The 22,549-nt window shown below is 42.0% G+C and overlaps 1 protein-coding gene across 8 annotated transcripts in view; it reads right to left on the reverse strand.

Moving 5' to 3' along the window:
- ENOX1 (ecto-NOX disulfide-thiol exchanger 1) overlaps positions 1-22,549 on the reverse strand; it is a 371,690-nt gene that overhangs the window by 249,950 nt on the left and 99,191 nt on the right. For all 8 annotated transcript variants that reach the window (XM_057409723.1, XM_057409722.1, XM_057409716.1 and 5 more), the window contains exon 3: positions 6,937-7,014. The gene's annotated coding sequence lies outside the window, so the exon portion shown is untranslated. The remainder of the gene's footprint in view (positions 1-6,936; positions 7,015-22,549) is intronic.

The following is a 22,549-nucleotide window of genomic DNA, read 5'->3' on the forward strand; positions in this document are numbered from 1 at the left end:
GCATCTCAAATGCTATGTTTAGTTTTGGACCCCTCACCACAAGGTGCTAGAGTGCTAGAGTGAGTCTAGAGATGGGCAACAAAGCTAGCAAAGGGTCTGGAGCACAAGTGTTATGAGGAATGGCTGAGGGAACTGGGGGTTTTTAGCCTGGAGAAAAGGAGGCCCAGGGGAGATCTTCTTGCTCTCTACAACTACCTGTAAGGAGGTGAGGTGAGGCTTGGTCTCTTTTCCCAAGTAACAAGTTATAGAACAAGAACTGATGGCCTCAAGCAGAGTCAGGGGAGGTTTAGACTGGATATTAGGAAAGATTTCTTCACTGAAAGGGCTGTCAAGCATTGGAACAGGCTGCCCTGAGAAGTGGTGGAGTCACCATCGCTGGAGATACTTAAAAGACATAGATGTGATGCTTAGGAACATGGTTTAGTGGTGGACTTGGCAGTGTTAACAGTGGGACTTGATGATCTTAAAGGTCCTTTCCAACCTAAATGATTCTACAATTCTATGATTCTCTCTCATGTACACAAACCAAAAACCAGTCCGTTATGATTACCATTTGAACTGGTACCCTTTCTGCATACTTTAGCTAAAAAGCATGGGAGAAAGGACGCAAACTTGCCAACAATGTGCTGCGTTGTGGTAGAAAAAAGGAAAGGAATTTTTTTTTTGCAACTGTTCATTTTGGCTGGCACTTTGCCATTTGAACACTGCTTGGGTTTTTTAAGTAACAAGCTCTGCAAGTTTCACTGCTGTTTCTGGAGACTTGGACAGTAGCAGTGACAGTGGATTTCTCTTTCTCTCACTGAAGAAGGTGTTTTAACTGCCTTTCAGAAGTGAAATCAATTCGTATCTTTCTGTCTATTGCAAGCAGACTCTTGCTGCAGCTATAGCTTATGACTTTTATCTTGTTGTCACACCTGTTTTGGTCAAGGGGATTACTGATTACTCCTCCTGGAAGGTGTCAATACTGATGATGTTCAGTCAAGCAGCTGTCCTCCCTCTTCTATTATTATTATTCATGATGTGTGCCTGACTCTCCTGAGGACCTTAGTGGTAGAAAACTTAGCAGTTCTTTAATGTCCTTCTTTTAAAGGGACCTGAATGGACAATTATTGTTTCTGAAATGTGATACAGTCACCATTTCACCTCATCTATAGTTCAGATATCCCTGTGCAGCCAGAATGTGGGCAATAAAAAGGTGCAAGATGTGTCATTATCCATATGCTGGACAATAAGTTGCACACTTACTGTCTCTCCAACATCATTCATTACCTATCATACTGAGAAGAGTTTAAAGGATTGAAGAGAGAGAAAACACAAGCAGTGATTCCACTCAGACAAAGCTGAGGTAAAATATGGATCAGAGTAATTTTAATTAAGGATAGATCTTCATAATTCATTATTGAGCTTCTGAATTCTGGGGTTATTTTATATATTTTGTATCCATCTGAAAGTCTTATTGACCATATTCAGCTTCTTAACGCTGGCACTTGAATCAACAATACATGAGGGATGCAGGTACATGGGAAGATGACAGAAAAAATAGTTTTGGAATGTGACCTATAGGATCTGCAAATGTTTATTCTGAAAAATAGATAAACAAATGAAATCTACTACAGTGTAAAATCATTGGCCTTTCTAATATTTGACAGATGACCAGAAAGGATCTTATGTTCAACCATTCTCTATCTTCACTATAAATGAGACAACAAATGTTTTCCTATGGAGCAAACAAATCATAACATTAATTTTAGAAATACCCCTTAAGACTTGTGTAGCTCTAGAAGAGACTACATGTGGTGACACTGAAATCTTCCTCACTGTAAGAATAGATAAATATCTCACAGATTACCGAGATATCTTTGCTCTTTTGTAGGTAACACAATCAAATGACCCAAATTATCTTTGGTGTCCCTAAGGTGTTCTTGCCTATTGACAATAAAGATCTTCCTTCTCGTTTTTTTGGTTTTTTGTGGTTTTTTTTTATGTAATGCCCCAGGAGTCGAGATCAGCAAAGATCATCATCTAACTGCCACTTTGGAACAGAAGATGATGGGCACTGATGTGAGGCTAGTAATGAGCCTTGCTCTTGAACCATTCTATAATTTTTCTGGGAAATAGCTATGATTAAACAGCAGGCAGGTATTTAAGGATGCTTCTGGGCTGTTCCTCCAGCAAAGGAAGAACTTGCCACCATTTCTAGGAATTACAGAATCATAGAATAGTTATGGTTGGAAAGGACCTTAAGATAATCCGGTTCCAAACCTCCTGCCATGGGCAGGGACACCTCACACTAAACCTATCACCCAAGGCTCTTTTCAACCTGGCCTTGAACAGCTCCAGGGATGGAGCATTCATAGCTTCTCTGGGCAACTCATTCCAGTGCCTCACCACCCTTGCAGTAAAGAACTTCTTCCTTATATCCAATCTAAACTTCCCCTGTTTAAGTTTTAACCCGTTACCCCTTGTCCTGTCACTACAGCCCCTAATGAAGAGTCCCTCTCCAGCATCCTTATAGTCCCCCTTCAAGATACTGGAAGGCTGCTATGAGGTCTCCATGCAGCCTTCTCTTCTCCAGGCTGAACAGCCCCAACTTTCTCAGCCTATCTTCATACAGGAGGTGCTCCAGTCCCCTGATCATCCTCGTGGCCCTTCTCTGGACTTGTTCCAACAGTTCCATGTCCTTTTTATGTTGAGGACACCAGAACTGCACACAATACTCCAGGTGAGGTCTCACAAGAGCAGAGTAGAGGGGCAGGATCACCTCCTTCGACCTGCTGGTCACGCTCCTTTTGATGCAGCCCAGGATACGGTTGGCTTTCTGGGCTGCGAGCGCACACTGAAGCTGGCTCATGTTCTTTTTCTCATCAACCAACACCCCCAAGTCCTTCTCTGCAGGGCTGCTCTGAATCTCTTCTCTGCCCAACCTGTAGCTGTGCCTGGAATTGCTCCCACCCAAGTGTAGGACCTTGCACTTGGCTTGGTTGAACTTGATAAGGTTGATATGGGCCCACCACACCAGCGTGTTGAGGTCCCTCTGGATGGCATTCCTTCCCTCCAGCGTATCAACCACCACACAGCTTGGTGTCATCGGCAAACTTGCTGAGGGCGCACTCAATCCCACTGTCCATGTCAGCGATAAGAGATTCCTTGTAAACTACAAGAATTCCTTGTAAACTACTCAAAACTTAAAAGCCAGCTGGAGGTAAGAGTGCTGGCTAGGTTGCTTGGTTCATTTTCCCAGTATTCGTATTAATTTCAGTCTCTTGCAGAACTGCTCTGTCCACAGCTCTTACTCAGGTGAGCAAATTTTAATTTTATTTTTTCTAATAATCACTTGCTCTTTGTCTTGCTGTGGGTAATAAAATCCAGAGTTCTACAGTCACAGACCCTCTGAACCATCATTTGAAAATAAGAAATACATGTATGTGTTTATATTAGTTTTCACAGCCATGATTTGGACACAACAATCTTTACAAACTCACAGTTTTAATTTCCATTGTAATGAAATGCAACTGTCCCTCCAAGGATCTGTGAGATTTACTTCCCCCACCCTCCCTTTTTATTTTGCCACATTTCCTTTGAGCATCTAGCTTATAGATTTTCTCCACTACCAGGCTATTTGGTTTCCATCTGTTCAATAATTCAAATATATGCATCAAACACACACATGGCATGTTTCCAGGTAGTAGCATCCCCTTTCCTTTCAGCTTTTTTATAGCCAGGTAATCTGCATATAGGGTGCACAAAGATAAGACACTCCCCCATGGTTCTGGTTTATGCATCAGCTCTCCCCGCTTCCTCTTTGCCAACCTCCATGCATTGCGTGCAAGCAGCTACTTCATTGCCTTCACTTCATTGCCTTCACAGCCTCTGGTGGGCTCAGCAAAGCCCAGTGACATTCAGGGCTTGGCCTCTCTGGCAGCTTGGCATTAAGACAGGCATGTTTATCTAATACAGCACCAGCAGGGCTCTACAGGTCCACTTGCAGGGCTGGTACAGAGATCAAAGGTATGGTTGCCATGCTTACATGCTCTCATGGAAAAGTGCTCTCCCTAGGCTCTTCCTCTCCTTTCTCCCTCCCCCACCATGACTTTTGACAGATTGGTATTTTGCCAGTTGTGTTTTCACTACTGAAGAAGCAGCAAGACAATGGAGTATCACTTCCTGCACCAAAACCCACCTAGGATTCAGACCTGGGCTGACCATGTGCCCAGGAGGCTGTAACAGGAGGACAGGGCAGACAGCTAAGCCCCTGGAGATGGGGGACTCCCATCCAAAGCTGAAGCCATGAGCTGTTTTAATTGCCTTTGATTTTCTCTGCTACCCCTAAAACAAAAGCAGCTGTTTCGCCATAGGGGTGCCAAGAGCAAAGGTTTGAGGAGACCCCAAGAGGTGTTTGGAAGGATACATCATTTAGTGACCCCAAAAGAAAAATTTAAGAAAAAAACACCAATAAATGAATAAAGCTCCAACAAAGCAAGAACAAGTAACATAGATGTCAGAGGAAAGAAGGCTTCTCTGGTGAACGGGTGAGGGATTGTAGGCAGGACATAAAAGAGAGATTAAGAAAACAAGAACTGTGCAAGAGGAGGAGAAAAAAATACATTAAATTTGCAGTGAAAAACATAGGATAAATGGAAAAAAAACTGACCTGGATTAAACTAATGATTTGGCTAGATCAGTATCCTGTTTCCTTCAATGTCACCATCACATGCTACAGAGAAGTGGTACGAGAGATACCTACATGGCTGCAGAAGAAGCTTCACTCAATCAGTGAGTTCAGCCTTCAGTGTAAGCTGTGTAATTGCTTTATAACTGTGTAATATGAAAACTATAACTGCGATGGCATTCTTATTGATGTAAATATCTATTTCTTGCAAAGGTTCAATGCAATACCTTTTGATAATACCTTGGGGCAATATTTTCCAGAGGGAAATTACACCTTCTATCTCCTTTTCAGTAGAAATGTCTTGTCTTTTAATTTAATTGGCTTTCCTTTGCTTCTGCATTATATAACGAAGGCACAGCAGAGGCATACCCAAACTACTTTATGCCACTTAGTATACATATAACTAATATGTACATATATCAAATTAATTTCATATTTATTGTCATTTTAAACAACACAATACAAGTTTGTATGTGTATCACAAACCCATTATTCTTCAGTAATCAGACTTGTGAACAAGGAAACTTGTAAAACATGCTTTAGACAAATGACTTGCCTAAGCTTTTTTTGAGGAACTGTTGACTGTATTTGTATCAAATTCATTAGGACACAGGCCCAACCATACTTTGCTTCAGCAAATCTGCAGCATCTCTTGGAAGTCTTTGGTGAGCCATGATTCAAACAACACTCAAAGACAGGTCTGGAAAAGAAGATTTTATGAAGCTGCTGCTGCTAGTAAAGGATTTACAACCCAAATGCCAACATGTGCAAGAAGTTTTCTCCATTATATTGTCTTTCAGTGTTTGCACTTCTTTCTCCCTCCCTGCCAAAGAAAACCACAAATTTTGCCCTCAGGAATATCATCATTAAAGAAAGAAACAGTGCAGTCAAAGGTTTAGCATGACACAGATCACTCAACAGTTGTGCAATTACTCTGAAAAGCTACTTATTTTTGAACACAGAGCTTTCACTCCACACAGGCCCAAGGCATCAATCAGATCTGTATCTACAGTATCGCAGTCTGATCTAGGACTTTTGCTCATTAAGGAAGCTGTAGCCTTTTGTGAAGTTTACATCTAGGTTCAAGTTTCTTCTAAAGCATTCTGGATCTGGGTTAGCTTTAAAAAGTATTACCAAATCATGATTTCCAAGAACGGATTAAAAGCTGTTTTGGCTACCTCTCATCCCCTAAATCCACCTGATTTTCTCTTTCTTTAAGGTTTACAAGAAGCTTTTCCTGCATAATACCTACAGAATTCTTACAGACTAATGGAATAGTAAGTGACTACAGAGGCAAAACTGAAAGCAGTAATACCAAAAGTGCTCTCAGGTAAACCAAGCGGATGAAATAGAGCATATTCCAAACATGAACATTCTTGAGAATTATTATTTAGGGCCATATACAACTCCCACAGACCCTGAGTGTGTTCTGATAGCAGGGTATGACCACCTAGATGGAAAAGTTGATTCCAATTGTTTTTTCTGAGATTTCTATAAAAATGCTGTTCAGTCCTACCTTTGAAAGCAATGAGAAATCAAATTTTTCTCTGTTACACAGCTGCATAGAAAAACATATTGAAATGCAGGGGAGCGTTTTCTACCCTTTAAATCATTGTGATCGTGGGCCACAGTGCTTATAACACTATCGTTCTGGTTGACAAGGGCACAGCATTAGCTACAGGCTCCTCACCATTCCTTGCCATGCTGACACTACAGAAGTCAAGCCATTATTATTATGGTCTTTTCACAGTCTCTTAAATACCAATGTTCTTTTTTTTTTTTTATTTAATTTTCTTAAACTTTCCATGAACCTGAGCTCCTCCTGACCCAGAAGCCCAAGTAATTCTGCTGACCCTTTGCTAAGCGTGTTTCTTGAAACATCCACAGCCATAGCTGTGGGATAGCCGCTCACATGTTAGCAACCTGGGTGGGAGCAATTGATTGCAGGACCTTTTAGGGTAATGCAATTTCAACACACACTGAAAGACATAGTGGTGAGGTGAAAATGACTTACAGGCCCAATTCCTTTCTGCAGTTCAACTCTATAAACTGCAATAATTCACTTCAAAGGAAAGACAAATGGGTTACTCTACATTTATATAACAGAATAGAGTTATGTCCTAAACATTTTGTAAGAAACAAAAATAATTTTCCACAAATCTTGCTCCAGAATAGAATTAGATTTTAATTTGGTTTGCAAGCATTCGAGATAAGAAAGATAACAAGTGGAGACGGGAAATTGTCAGAATGCAATAGAGTTTACAGACCTGTACGAAGGAAGCTGACTTCTCACCAGCCCCATCATGGTATTTCCAAAGGAATGTTGCAAATTCTCATGGCCAGTCCTGCAAGAAGTGAACAGAAGAATTAAAACTAAAGAGTTTCCAACAGAGAAGCAAATAAGATCAGCTGTCTCCTTGGATACACAATGTTAAAAGTCAGCATAGAACTGGTTTAGAGGATGTTAAATGTTTTAAACTACTGAAGCAACAAGATCATAACAATTACTTAAGTATAACAAAGACCAAGTTCCATAAAATACAAAATGGTAAGTTGTTTTTAAAGACATGTTATTGAAAACAGTCATGATAAAAATGCAATGAATATGTGGGACTGGTTTAAAAAGAAAAGAAGAAAGAGAGAATACTGCACCAATTTATATTCCCTTTGAACTGTCTGTAATACAGACCTTAAAGTGCATTTTCAAACATATAGCATATCAAAGAAGCAGACATTTATTTCTAGACATGGCACTTCTAGGCTTTTGGTAAATGAAAGCAGAAACAGCCTAGTGGAACTGTGCTGTGTGACAAAGCATGTACTGATGGGTTCTGCCCAACACTGGTAAACAATTGTTTTTTCCTTTAACTGAAGGAAGGAATTTCAGCAGTAAACAAATGCCTCACGTCTTGCATGAATTCTTCAACAGAGTCAAAGCAAACCTGTCTTTTCACACCTCCTGCATGTGCTATTCTAAGTCAAAATACAAGTTATATTCCCCAAGATCTATCAGTTGCTATGTTTTCAACTATGACAACCATGATACACAAGGGATGATGATACACAAGAAAATAAAGCTTTCTGCTACAATCCCCTTGGAATCCACACCCGTTGTTGTAAGGATAATTATCTGGCTATCCCCGAGGCCAATTTTGCAGTTTTCATATAAAAATTACCTCTTGCATAAGACATGAAATTTAAAATCATCCCCTTCACAGATATCATTGAGTCACTCCATTTCCTCTGGGATACATATAAATTATGCATTCTTTGGTTCTCTTTAAAATTTTAGAAGCACGAGGGGGCAGAGAAGCATCTAAATGGTACTAAAAATATAAGGCATTCAAGAAAGAAACAATAACTTGTATGGTATTAACTGCTACAGTGCTCCAAAGGCTCCCTGCCTGGTCAAGAAAAGCACATAAAGCACTGAAATATAACAGCAGGCTTGCATGCTAATGGCTGCTAGTGACAAGGACTCGTTGAATGTCACTGCTTCACATACTGTGCACTGTTCATTTTTCTTATCTATGTGACCTCTGCTTTGAAATGACTGATGAAACTCCCCTGAATTAGCATCTCCGCTTCTGGGCATTTGCCACCAAGAAGGCATTCAGTAACATCTCTACTAAAATACAAAAATAAAGCAAGGGAAAGAAAATCATAATCTTAACAAAAAATAGTCACTATGTCTGTTACAGGATATTCAGCGTGTACTGCAAAAGGACTGCTTCTCTGAAGTTTCCTAGTTAGGCTAGTTTTTGCCTTGATGCCCTTTAAGAGTATTGGCTTGTCACAATACATGCATTCACATTTCAGACTTGGCTACCATTTTCATAATTGGTGTGTATAAAAAGGAATAGGCATTACTACAAGAAAAAAAGAAAAAAGGGAAATGCCTCTGTTCTGATGCCCTACTGCTATGACGCCCTATTTCACACTAGCATCTGTTCTCTTCTGAACAACCACTCCAAATGTAAGCTGGCAAGACAGCACTGCAAGTACGTTACCCAGACGTCCAATGAGTGCTGCAGATGCTTTCTTCCATGCTTCACATTTAATGTGCACCTGATTAATTTTTTCTTTATTATTTCAACTACTTGGCCCACAGAATTTCCTATGAAGTTCTCAGAATCTGGGATCCAATCTGCAGCCATAAGGAGCAGATCCCTTTGTGTGAGCAGATTCATTAATGTCTGGAATAACCAGCGAAAAGCGCCTTGGTCTGAATTGCCAAACGAAATGCAAACTTCAGTAATATATTATGGCTTAATATTATTTGCCTGAGGATTTAACACAACACTCATTTCAATTTCAAAATTACAGATGTTTGTAATATTCAGACGTATCAGTCTGACCAAAAATATTATGCCCGTTCTCTCCCTCAAGCCCTTGACCTGAATGAGGTTAGTGACAGGGATATGAATGACTTGAGCAGAAAATGAAACACAAAAGTAGTTTTATCGTGAAGTACAATATTTCTCCTGTCACAACCATTTCTTTTTTCCTCTCAAAATTACAGGGTGGACTGCAAATCGTCAAGGCTAGCAGCCACTACGACAGGCTAAGTGCCATTTAAAAGAATAATAATTTATGAGATGCTTGGTAGAATAGCAAAGGTCACAGAGAAGATTCCCCAGGGAGGCGAGGATGACAAAGGTTACAGAGATGACTAAAGACTTGCCTACATGAAGGGATTTTCTTAGAAGGAAGATGTTTTGTTGGTACAGCTTCATCCTACCTAACACATAAACACCTCATCCGAATGAAAAGTTCACCTTTAAGCTAGGTATAAGGCATTGCTTACAAAATATGGCTCTGAAATTCGTGGTTTAGCACCCACTGAGGTGCTGCCAGATGGAGGACGCTGTGGGTCTGTCTCACAGGATACAAGGATGATGGGTTTGATCCCACCTGGGGAATCAAATTTGAAAAATCTCCGGATTCTTTGCAAGCCAGTCTCCAAATAGATGCCACTTTCAGGGCAGCCAATATCATTTGAGACCTCTAACAGAACATCACAGAGTACTGCTTTTTCTCTCACAAGCAAGTTGGTATATGAGGAGCCTAAGACACGTGGTTGACACACTGCTCCCAGGCAGTTGTAAATTTGCACACCAGCCATCGTGATACACAGCAGTTTGGGCTGCTTTTTCTTGCCACAACCACAGCATTCTCCCTGCTTCAGCTACTGCAAGCACAAAAAAACCTCAAAGATAAGGACGAAGACAAGCAGGAACAACTCTTCTTGGCACAGCTCCACTCTCCGCAGCACCATCTCTGGGCTCATAAAATACACATTAACTGGTGGGAGAAGCTAGTGCTGCAAACCTGGGGGAAACCGGTGGTGTCTGCACAACATCAGAGTGATAACAGCTTAACCTGAAGCCAATACACAATACAAGACAACTCTGATCTCTCCAGAAATGGGCAGCCATAATAATTTTGAAAACTGACAGTTTCCAACTGCACCCAATTGGTTGTGTGAAGTTCCTGCAGCCAGATCAATGGCTTGCACTTGTGGAGGATGTCTGGATGGCCCTGAAGGATACGGATGTAGCATGTACCGGTCAAGAACAGGTTACTGATCACTTTGAGTATAAAGGATTATGTTTAATTGCAGTAAGACAACTGCTAGAGCCCATCTTCCTGGTACATGACCTCCATGCCAGCCCTCCCATTTCGTAAAGATGTACCTGACAGACATGTAATTGTTCATGTAGATTTACCCAAGGCAGTATTTGGTCACTGTCATCTATTTTCTATACTAAAACACAGCAGCTTGCAGAAGTGGACTAATGCTATGGACCCTCACAGAATCTGCATTCCCTTGCTCCAGCAGCAGTCCCTGGTCCATCACCACAGCCAATGAAGCCTTCGGCTGGCTATTCAGATCACAGAAAATTTCTACAGTCCCATAACTGCATGCCAATGACAGCTGAGTGTGCCTTTGGGAGAGGAAGGGCATAAGGCAAGCGGAAGGCGAGATGCAGCTGAGCAAGCCTCTGATAGTAACAGCATCTTTTATCCTGCCTATCACCTGCAGGAGGAGGGAATGGCAAAAGAACACAACAAGTAATGCAAGCAACGCTCACTCCCAAGTGACAAATCCACCAGGCACACTGCCAGGTGCATTTGTGCAGGGGAGCCCTCCTGAGCCTGGCCAAGAAAGGGAACCATCATTTCCAACATGTACTTTGCCTAATGCTTAGAGCTGCTTACTCCAGCACAGCAGCTCCTTCAACAGTGCCCAGCCTTGGTGGGCTCTGCGTGTGGGGCTTTATACTCTCCTGTGTCAGTTTTGTGTGCTCTGTCTTCCTTTATTAATTTTAATCAGATTGCGGGGGGGGCGGGGGGGGGTGGTGTGTAAATTCACCGCTGGGGATGCGTCAGTGTTTGCTCAACATGCTCTATATACCTGTACTAATTTTGTATTGGATGGTGGATGAGATTTCACTCTAGGGAGAAATTGGGGATAGTGAAAGGTTTTTCCCACAGCAGGGCAGAAGTGGGAAGGGGAGGTGATTTCTGTGTGCGTTTGTTTTGAGTGATTTGTGTGCTTTCATGAGTTTCTAAAGCTGAGGAAGTTGTGCTTTCATGAACAGGCAGTTTCAGTGCCATAACCTACTGATCTGAAGAGGCTGATTAACTTAATGTAGCTTTTGTTATACAAGTCTTACGGCTTACAGTACATTTTAAAAGCAGCAGATGATGCCTTTTTATAGTGCAAGAACAATATGTAAAGGGGGGAAATTAAAAGCTCTCAAAATTAAGACTTTCACTCCCAGTAATTCTGTGTCACATAATTAAGCCATGCCAGCATTCACAAATGGTGGCGTCCTGATGGGTCTGGGCCTTTCATGTGTGATAGCCAAAAGGCAAGGAAAATACAGATGCTGTTTATTGTTCAGTTTTTCATTGCAAAAACATATGTATTTTTCACCCACAATTCTACAATGCCAGGTACACAGCCTGTTTCCATTTTTGCACATCATAGGTCTCTTTTCCTCTACTTCTCCTACTGACTTACACAGCACAGAATCTGGGAGTTAGTAGCTCCTCTCCAGTTCCTCCAGCACCTGGACGGTGGAAGCCAGCCTTATGCTTACTGCAGAGGGCAATCTGGATTGGTATTCCTCTGCATGTTTGACTGCTCTGTAACTCCTCTACCCAGGGGACTGTTGTGGGTAGGAGGCCATGGGGTGAAGATATCAATGAACAGCAATTTAGGGACAGTTTGCTGCATGAGGAAAGGAGGTGAAGGTTAATATCCACATGGGCAGTCTAACGCTTTGTTTACTCTTCCCCAGGCAGCTGTGACATGAAGGACATCTGAACAGACAGCAAAAGACCTGTTCTACTGATCAGAAGATGCCACAGCAAGATTTATACTTAGAAATAAGGACTTCCTAGGATTTATGCTGCTGAACAGTGCCTTACTGAGATTACTGCTCATAACAAATGCGAAATGGTGAATTGAATTAATTATTTGCTTGAGCAAAACCTGTTACAGACTTGAAAACTGAATTATGGACTAGCTGGCTCTCAGTACACTCTTCTATTGTGCAAGTCATTCTTTACCTAACCTGGTGCAGCTGGCATGTGAACTCCTTGCATGACTGATGGCAGGGGCAGCAAGTTTCTGCACTGAGAAACACAGTTCCCATTTTGAGCACCAGAAAGAGTGGAACTGCTTCAACTGAAAAATGAGCAAGGGAAACCAGAAAGTAGGTGGCAAGGGACTGCAGCTGGCTGTCATGGGCTCTGTAGGTCAGCACTTTTATACTTGCTGAATACAGCTGTATTTTGAACAAGCAGGAGGGAAAGAGGAAGGGCTGGATTTGGAAAACTGGCTCACATCCATCAAAGATGGTGACATGCAACCCAGGGAAAAAGCAGTAAATACCAGGTACATGTCACAGCACACAATGCTAACAGCCTTTACTAAAGGCTAATGCAATGATACTAGCCAGCCTCCTTGCTGTTCTGCCAGCAGCCTGGGTGTTCCCTGAGACTGAAGGCAGGCAGGCAGGTGGGCACAGAGCAAAGGATGTCCAGGAGCCCTGCCTAGATGTGAGTGCCTTGTTCATGATCCTGCTTACTGCCCCACGTAGGGGATTGAGCCAGTGTTCCATCTCATTTGTTTATTACCTGCGTCCTGTACAAACCACAGGTCAACAGTAGTATCCTATGCCCAATTCCTCTCCACGTCCTCCAAAAATAGAAGAACTGGCTAGAGTTCTTGTCCTTCACCTTCCTGAAAGCCATCTTGCTCTCCTCCCTTTCAGTGCCAGTGTTTATGAAAATCTGGAGGGGAGTTTTATTTAGCCGTTGTGACTCTTCACCCTGGAGAAATGAAGGCTCAGAGGGGCCTCATCACAGTATTCCAGTACTTAAAGGGTGACTAAAAGAGGATGGAGGTTCTTGCTTCATGAGGAGCCACATGGAAAAGACAAAGGGCAACAGGTACAAATTGCACCAGTAGAAATTTCATGCCAAGAAACAATTTTTTTACAGTGAGAACAATCAGCCACTGGAACAACCACTCCAGGGAGGTGGTAAAAGTCTCCATCACTGAAGGTTTTCAAGATGCAATTGGACAAGGTGCTAGATAGCCTCATCCAGGCTCCCTTTCCCATGAAAGGTTAAGCAGATAGTCTTTCAAGGTCTCTTTCTACCTTGGCTGTTCTATGATTCTATTCACCCCAAGTTCTATTTCTCTGGAGACTGATTCCCAGAGCTTCCCATCCATATAATCTACTCTTTCCCTCTGAGGATAAGATTCTCATAGAAGAATTTACATTGGAAGGGACCCTTGGGGGTCATCTGGTCCAACCTGCTGCTCAAAGCAGGTTGCTCAGGGTCTTATCCAGTCAAGTTTTCATTATCTGTGAGGATGGAGATTTTACATCCTCTCTGGACAATTTGTACCAGTGTTTGATCATACCCATGGCGAATTCTTTTCCCCCAAATATATATAAGCAGAATTTCATATGTTCCAAATGGTGTCTGTTGCTCCTTCTCCTGTCACCATGAGAGTTTGGCCCATTAGGTAGTCATAGACAGCAGTAAGATCCCCCAGTGACCTTCTTTCCATCTTAACAGTCCCAGATCTCTCCACTTCTTCCTGTACATCCTCTGTTCCAGCTTGCTGTGCAACTTGGTGGCCCTCCAGGGTAATTGCACAAGTATGCCCATGCCTTTCTTGAACTGGGGACCCCAAAACCAGACACAGTACTTCAGATGTGGTCCCATGTGTGCTGAATGGAAGGCAATAATCGCTTCCTTAACTAAGCTAGGTCCAGCTGAAAACATCTGCAGAGCACAGAGCTAGAACAAAATGCCCTAGAAATGTGTGCCCAATTGTGAACAAAATATACAGATTTTTTTCTATGAGTGGACTAGCACTGAAATAAGGAGGTGAGAGTTGGCCACCTGAGCCCAGAGCAGTAGCAGGCACACAGGGAAAACAGACCAGCCGGTTGAGTGAGGCAGCACAGAAATGAGGTGAGAAAGTTAGAGAACACCATAATATTTCAGAGCACATTACTTGAATATTAGTATGAAGCAGCTACAACTGAGTTTAAATTACTTCTGATCCTAATGAATAAAACCAGCAGTAATGTGCCCATTATAGTATAATAAGGAACTGTATCATGCAAACACAGATTTTCCTAATATCAATGTAGTGTGATTAAATGCTGTGTAACACCAACATGAGATGACCATAAGATGGGCCAAAAGTGGTATAAACCAATTGACTGCAGGGGAGGAGAGGGGAAGAATAAGACTGGAATCCATTCAGTCTTTGTCAAGAAATCACATATTTGTATCTTCTATCCAGACCAATGGTATTCTGCAAATAAACCATTCATTCTCCTGCAAAGCTTCATCTCCAATACAAAATACTCCATATACCTACAAATGAGACCACTGACAACAGGAGCAAAAAATGTCCAAGTGATACCAGAAAGGAAGTGTTGCATGCTTGTGGGAGGAAAAATTGTGATGCGTCTACTACCTTTGTGAGTAGCTCCCTCAGCATTTTAGAAATAACACCATGAAGTCTGCCTGAGACACAGTAGCAGCAGTAAGTCCAGAGAAAACAACAGCCTCGAAGAGGATGCTTTTATCAAGACTGCAAATGCTGGCTCAACTAACAAAAATGCAACTTTGCATTATCATAAGTCTTGTATGGTGGAAACAGCAGCATGATTTGAGTTCATACCCAGAGCTGACCATAAGAAGCAATGGAAAGCAAAACTTGGGTTTCTTCTCATTTTTTAACAGAGGAAAAGAACGAGAATGAAGGAGGCGCTTCTGTCAGGAATAGTGCTCAAAGTACTGGAGCAGCTGGTAAAAGTTCAAGATCGGTGCAATGATTTGAGAAATCTGTACATGAAATACAAGTTCTACTTAATATTTAAAATATTATTCAGATGAGTAACTCTCTGTCATGGATACTTTTCTGCCAACATGGATTTACTATGTGGTCAAGACTTTCAACAAGTCCCTCTAGATCAGAAACATCGCCCACTTCTTCCCTTTTCCTGGAAGGAAGGCATTAAAATGTCAGATGTTAATAAGTTATACAAACTTACTCTTTTTTTTTTTTTGTACTTCACTTTAACTTTGCCCTCTTGCAAAAGGCTTATTCTGATTTCTTTTGATACAGGTTTCTTATAAAGATGTACTTATGATAAATTCTTGTCCTTGACCCATCAAAGTTTATGCACTGATGGTGTCAGACCATCATTTGGACTAAACTGCCTTCTCTAAAATCAAGGTCCATGACTTTAAAAACAGTTGCAAACTGCTTCTAGCAGGTGTAGAAGCACTTGACATGTTTGTATTTATTTAAAATAACCTGATGGGACTGAGGCCACAAAGTAATTTTTGTGGTTGGAAGAGGTTAACAGCACAACTAAGGCTGAAAAACACTGTCTTAGGATATTCAGAGAAAAGCAAAGCCATGACTTGGAAATACTTATTTTTTTTTTTGTACTACAGACTAGAGGAATGAGCCATGCTTGTGGGGTTCCCAAAGGCTATTTCTTCCTAGATAAATTGTTGGGATGGAGATTTGCTGGAGCTTCTTGCTGACCTCCACTTTCACTCCCAGTTGTGTGTCACGTAATTAAGCCTGGAGGGGATACGTGAGTGTCTCGCCATGCCACCGCTGGCATACAACAGGTTCTGCTGGCAATGAGAGGAGGCTTTCTGGCTATCTATCAGCAAGAATCAGTGAGGACACCTGAGGGATTCTGCAACTCCATACCATTGCAGTAACAAGCAGGCAGATGCCCTTGACGGAAGGGTCACCATTTTTCCAAACAGCTTCCCTACCGCACCACCAGCCTGCTTGCTTCCAGTTTAGCAAGTTGCTCTTCAGGCAGAAATCAGCCTGACAGAGACTTTAAGAAACAAAAGTATAATTAGGATCTGGTAGATTTGGGATCTGCCTTTGCCATGTTACCACTGATTTTGAAGCCTGCAACTACTGGCAAAAAGCTTTCAGCAAAGAAAAACTTGAATGAAATAAAAATAAACAACCCCCCTAAAAGCCAGTAATCATATATCAGGAGGTGTCTTCCTAGGGAGAATCTTAATGGCATCTTCTTGTCTCAACAGCCTTACATACGGAGAATTTTTGCAAAACTAGCCTGTATCCACTGAACATTAAAGAGCAGCAATAATACTCCGTTGAAACAGAGTCTTAAAGCGCTTATGCTTGCACAAACACTAAAATTACGACGTGTCTGCACTCAGGCAATTATGGCCATGTGAATTAAGGTCATGGTTTGAACATATATTGCTCCTGTGCCTAAAAGTGGGATTTTTCTCTGAAATACATGTACATGCTTTCGAGTTAGAGTGAAATACTTCAATTCAGGTTTTTAAGCTTTTGAATATAGAACCTGTTAAAAAATTAGAAGGGATTTCTGAATCACAGAGAAAGTCTGAGCCTATTTTGAGAATTAGCTCAACAAAAGAAATCCCTACACACAGTTGACTGACTAGAAGTCTGCAAAAGCATACATCTGGATTTCTGCAAAGGTCATTTCAGGTAAAGGTTTGAAATTCATACTGTTTCTTTAGATATCCAGGTGTACATCCAGTGAGAGTCAGAATAGGAAGGAAATCTGGATTGTTTTGTTTGCCTGGAATCTGCCACCTTTAAAACCAGCTGCTAAAACCACCAGTTTCTGTCCGCCAATAGCACCACAACACATATATAGTGCTTTAAGTGCAGAAGAGGATATGAAATCCCTTTAGAAAATGCATGCTATTCTGTTTAGGACATCTTTTGATGATATTTCCTACAAGTTTCCAAGTGATGGCTGCATTAGCAAGCTCTGGCACAAAGCAGCAGACAGCTGGGTGTGGACCACACAGCAATGTGGACAGGAGTCAGGCTAAGGACAGCACTTGAGCCAGAATGGTTGTTTCTGCACTGGAAATAAGGCTCTAATTTCTAAAGCATCTGCAGGATACTCCCCCTCAAAGAAAAGAAAAAGAAAGAAACAAAGGAACACCCAAAAAAAACCCCACTTGATTTTAAAATGCAATCTTTAAACCCACTTTACTCAGACTTGCATTGTACGAGGATTTATGACTAAGATAGGAAGAAAACAAAAAGCTTCTAAATTATTACTTGCAATTTTGAGGAGTACATCACAGAAACTATGTTTAAAAATCCAATCCCGGCAGCCCACATGCATGTTAATTCTTCTGTACAGCTCAGTAGCACCCACTTTGATAACAAGGCCATGTGGCTAGCAACAGGCTTGCAAGTTTAAATTGGTTACTTTATTTGCGGCATTTCCTCCAATTAGTCAAAGAGATGGAAATGTCCTGCTTCAAATAAAACCCGAAGACCACATAATAGTTAATATGTAGGACAGCCTGAAAAAACTCTTATGAAAAAATGTATTTAATTTTTTTTCCCCCACTGAACAGCTCAGTGTGTCCCTGAGAAAGACCCATAAGGGGCAAAAACACTGGTTATTTGTTCTCTTTTGCTCTTTACAAATTAAGCAAAATACAGTTAATACATTATGCATGCCTTTGAGCATATTTTTATTTAGCCTGTTTTGGTTTGCTGTGCCTTGGGAACTTTCGCTTTGTTTTGTTGTGTCTTGGGAACTTTGATTTTTGGTTTTCTGGTTAATAATAAAATTGAAGTATTAGGGCAGGACATCAACCAATCTACAGTGCAAGAGATTTGCTTAACTTTCAATGAAATGGCCTCTCAACATCTCTTTTCCATTCCCTTATCTTATCAGTCAACAAACCACTCTCAACAAGCTGGCCTGTCACAGAAGCAGCACAAGCCAGTTGCTATTAGTCATTTCATTTCCCGTTAAGAAGATCTGTTGTTTCACTCACAGGAATAAGATAAACTTTTCCAATAACATGCTATAGGATCTCAGTACTGTACAGTTTGGGTACAGAAACTACTCTGTGCTTTGTACCTTCAGAATTACCAGTAAGGTAATGCTTAAAACAGATAGGCACATGAAACAAGCAAAAGACAATCCTCTGTCGCAAGGGATTTAATCCAATCCATAAGTGAAAGAGAGTGAACAGCAAAGCCTAAGGGAAAGGGAAGAGAAGACAATCGTCACAAGATTAGACAGTTAATTAAAGTCACTACATCCACATAGAATTATAGAATCACAGAATAGTTTGGGTTGGAAGGGACCTTCAAAGGTCACCTAGTTCCACACCCCCTGCAATGAGTAGGAACATCTTCAACTATATCAGGTTGCCCAGAACCACATACAGTCCAGCCTTGAATGTTTGCAGGGATGGTGCACCCACCACCTCTATGGGCAACCTGTGCCAGCATTTTATCATCCTCACTGTAAAAAACACCTTCCTCACATCCAGCCTGATACTACTTATGTATATCGTGATGGCATTTTGCAGCAATCTGTGCTCCCCTGGGAACATATGGGAAAGGTGAGGAGTAATACTAGATTAAGTAAAGTAGGACCAAAGAGATGGGAAGGAGGGCAGTGGCTGCAGTGTTTTAATGCTGCTGAAAGTGAAGTTCAGAGTAAGTAACCAACAGAGTGAGGCAGAGCATGAAAGAAAAGCCATTAGAAATGAAGGTTTGCAAGGAGAGTGGTACGGGAGTGAGTGGTCACACAGGAGGGCTGAGGAGTAGGCAGGCTTTCCCCTTGGCAGAATTTGTCTCTGTCATGCTCTACCCTAACGGCTTGAGGGCAGCATCCATATACCACTGCTACAATAAACTGGTATTCTTGGGATGCTAATTTTCCCCTTCCTCTTATCGCAAGACGATATCCTCAGTCAGTCCCTAACTGTCCCAAAAGACTTCCAACTTGGAGCAAAGAAGGAACAGTGCCCCCATATATGTAGGTGCCTTCTGGAGGGGCACTTCTTTCGACGTCATTCTGTTCGTGTAGGCAATATACAAACGTGCTGTCCTCCTTATAGAGCTGCAAGGCAATTTGGACTGAAGCAGCCCTTTTCTTGGTTCTTCAAGGCATCAAAGGTCCCATGCAACAAAACCAGTTATTCTGAAATTCAGCTGAGAGATTGTCCCAGTCCTTCAAAAGGTGGTAGAAGACTGTTTCAGGATGTCATCCTCCTCTGTTCTCTTGTTTGAGCACCAAATCAGTGAAGCTCCTCTATTGTGAACAGCACCAAGGGATGGAAATGATTTGTTATGGAGCAAAAATTTGCAGTTTCTCCAATATGTGACCCACTTACAACCAAGCACTCCTCCTTCTTACCACTGATTCTGTTTTTCTGCTGGTGATTATGGTTTGTTTCATTTGCTAGGATTTTTTTAATTCATTCATGTATGTATGTATGTATGTATTTATTTCTCCTGGGTCTGGTGGGACCCTGAAGAGGTGCAAATTAAGTGCTGAAGAGAAGGTCCTCAGATGCAAGCTGAAGGGACTGTCTGACTGCCCAGGCGAGGGAGAAGGGAAGGGCTTCAGTGTCTCACAATTAAGCCGTCTAGTCCTGCTGGTCCCTATCCTCCCACTCTCCCAGCATTCTTCTCAGCTGTACTTAGCTGTACAGTTGTACTCTTACTGTGAGGCATCCCCTGGACACAGCTAACATATCTGGGAATCACACTGTGGCACGCTTGAACTGAGCAGGAACTTTCCTGGCTCACAGCCTGGGAATGAGCTGAAAAGGGCTGAGAAGCTGGTATGGAAACCCTCCGTGGCAATTCCCACTGGCATCTTGGTATCCCTCATCTGATAAAGCTTCTCAGGGTATCTCAGATGGTTCCTACAAGATCCACAGCCAATTTAAGAGACAATTGCTAAAGAGGGACTGAAATGCAAGCCTCTGAACTGACTTTTGGTGATGATACTTATTCTTGGGCCTGATAATTCTCAGCAGTAAATGCTAACAGTTGAGGTCAGGCTGGTAAACCCAGGTCTGAAGGACATATGGCAGAATTGCTCAGGTTAACCCCAGGCTGCCCTCCACGGTGTGAATCTTCAAGTAAGGATTAAAAGCATCTGTCAGGCACAGAGCAATAGCAAAAAGAAAAAATAAATAATGGGAGCCCCGGTAGAAAAATGCACTTTTTGGTGGTCCTGAAAAAAAGTGCCTTTTGGCTGCTTTAGTCCTAAATCTTGCTACTGACACAGGCTTTTTGAGACTAAAAGGTATAAGCTGTCTGACCAACAGGCCCTGAAGCTGACAGCATTGTGCAGACATCAGCTGGCTGCCTTCTAAAAGGGTTAGCCATAAGCCAAAATCAGGGCTTGGCTGGCAACCTGGGGCAGCATCAGCTCTTCAAACTTCACCACTGGAGCAAAGCATGGGACAACACTGCTAATAGCTGGGCTGCCAAGACCTGATTTTGTGCTTTGTGATGCTGGCTACAAAAAGAAAAATCTCAGGATGTCTTTCTTCTACTCCTCTTGCATTAAAGACAGAGGATTTTAATGAAATAAAAATGGTGTAGTCAGTATTAGACTACTCACCTGGCCAAAAACCTATGTCCATCCTAAGATAAGACAGAGTTTCTCACTTGCCCCAGATTCACTGCTAACTTAAAAGGATTATAATTCCTTTGGGGAAACAGTCATCCTTTTCCCCTTTCCTTTTCTGCTGAACCCAGCATCTGGCATCTGGATGGGTTCCCTCTCCTCCTTCCTGCTAACCAGAATCCATTCTTGACAGTCCTGCTATACAGGCTTTTGGAAGTCTAACTCCACCACACTCACTAGAGCCTTTCTGCATCTAAGTAGACATGAGATAAATCAATCACCTTGGTGTTGATACACAGCTTTAGCATAACCTCTCCCAACTCCAAACAAGCTGCCATGGTCACAGGGAAAAGTGCCATACTGGCTTAACTTGGGCCCTGCTCATTTGTATCAGTGTACCACTGCACCTCATAGCATTAGCTCTGTCTCTTAACAAGTCTAATGAGCCTGGGAATGGCAGCACCCTGCCATGGAGACACTGTTTCAGACTGGGAAAGATCAGTGCAGTTGTGAGTCCTCTTTCCTCTGCTGCTATACTTGGGATGCACAAGCACAAAGGTAAGCCCAGAACTAACTGCTCTGGCTCTGCCACTCCTCCAGTTTCTCCTTTATACCTCAGTGTGTAGTCTGTTGCCTTAATGAAATAAAACCCAATTCAGTCTTTCCAGGCTATTCTAACAGGGGAAAGAAAACCCTGTTAAAAAGTGATATTGCATAAAGCACTACTGTGTGTTACACTTTCATCAGCTTTAACTTCATACACTCAATGCTTCTCAGCATTCTCTTTTCCAGCAAGTAACACAGTGATCTCACATTTATGCTAATAAAGGACATGTAATACCCTCTTCCTCCCTGTTTTCTTTTCTCTCGAGTGTCCATATATTAGAAAAGGCTTTCTCTTAATGGTGTTGTCCTGGGTTCAGCAGTAGGAGTCATTTTTTCTCCTTCTTAGTAGCTGGTGCAGTGCTGTGTTTTTGACTTTCACCCTGGGAACAGTGCTGATAACACCAATGTTTTTAGTTGCTGCTCAAATGCTTAGTCTGACCAAGGACTTTCTGAGTCTCATGCTCTGCCAGGGAGAAGGGGAAGCTGGGAGGAAGCAGACACAGGATACCTGACCCAAACTAACCAAAAAGGTATTCCATACCACAGCACGTCATGCCCAGGATGAAACTGAGAGTTACCCAGAGGGAACAGGTGGTTCACTGCTCGGTCGGGCTGAGTATTGAGGGGTGGTATTGTATTCTCCTCCCTTGTTATTTTCCTTATTATTACTGGTGGTAGCAGTAGTGATTTGTGTTATACCTTAGTTACTAAACTGTTCTTATCTCAACCCGTGGGAGTTACATTCTTACAATTCTCCTCCCCACCCCTCTGGGAGCTGGGGGGGAAGGAAGAAGGGGGAGTGAGCGAGCCGGCTGCATGGATCTGAGTTACTGACTGTACTTAAACCATGACAGGTGTTTAGAAAAGCTTCCAACTATTTCCATTTGCTTTTCTTTGTCACTGTGCTGAGGTTGCACCTGGCTGATACAAAGGTTCAGTTTTTCCAGCTGGGAATCAGACTGAGACACAGCAGTAGAAACAGTAGTCACATCCCACCAGCAAGACACAGATTTTCAAAGCTGTTTTGAGCACGAACTCATTTAAAAATCATTTAAGAACCATATAAATTAATTACAAAAAAAGAGTAAGAAAGCTTACCTCACTAAGAGCTTTAAGGTCTGTACTGTATCTCATCTCAGCCTGGATCCCAGATGGTCAGAAAATCAAATTGCTATTTGAATTTTAATTATTCCTCTTATTATAGTCAAGATATGTCTGGAGATGAATTATGAAGCTCCTTATGAGTGTCCAGGACACAAGCACACATAAAGAACATCAAAAG

The sequence above is a fragment of the Pezoporus wallicus genome, unplaced genomic scaffold, assembly GCF_028554395.1.
Source record: "Pezoporus wallicus isolate ANWC-B61680 ecotype Strahan unplaced genomic scaffold, APGP_CSIRO_Pwel_v1 contig_2543, whole genome shotgun sequence".
Taxonomy (NCBI): Eukaryota; Metazoa; Chordata; class Aves; order Psittaciformes; family Psittacidae; genus Pezoporus; species Pezoporus wallicus.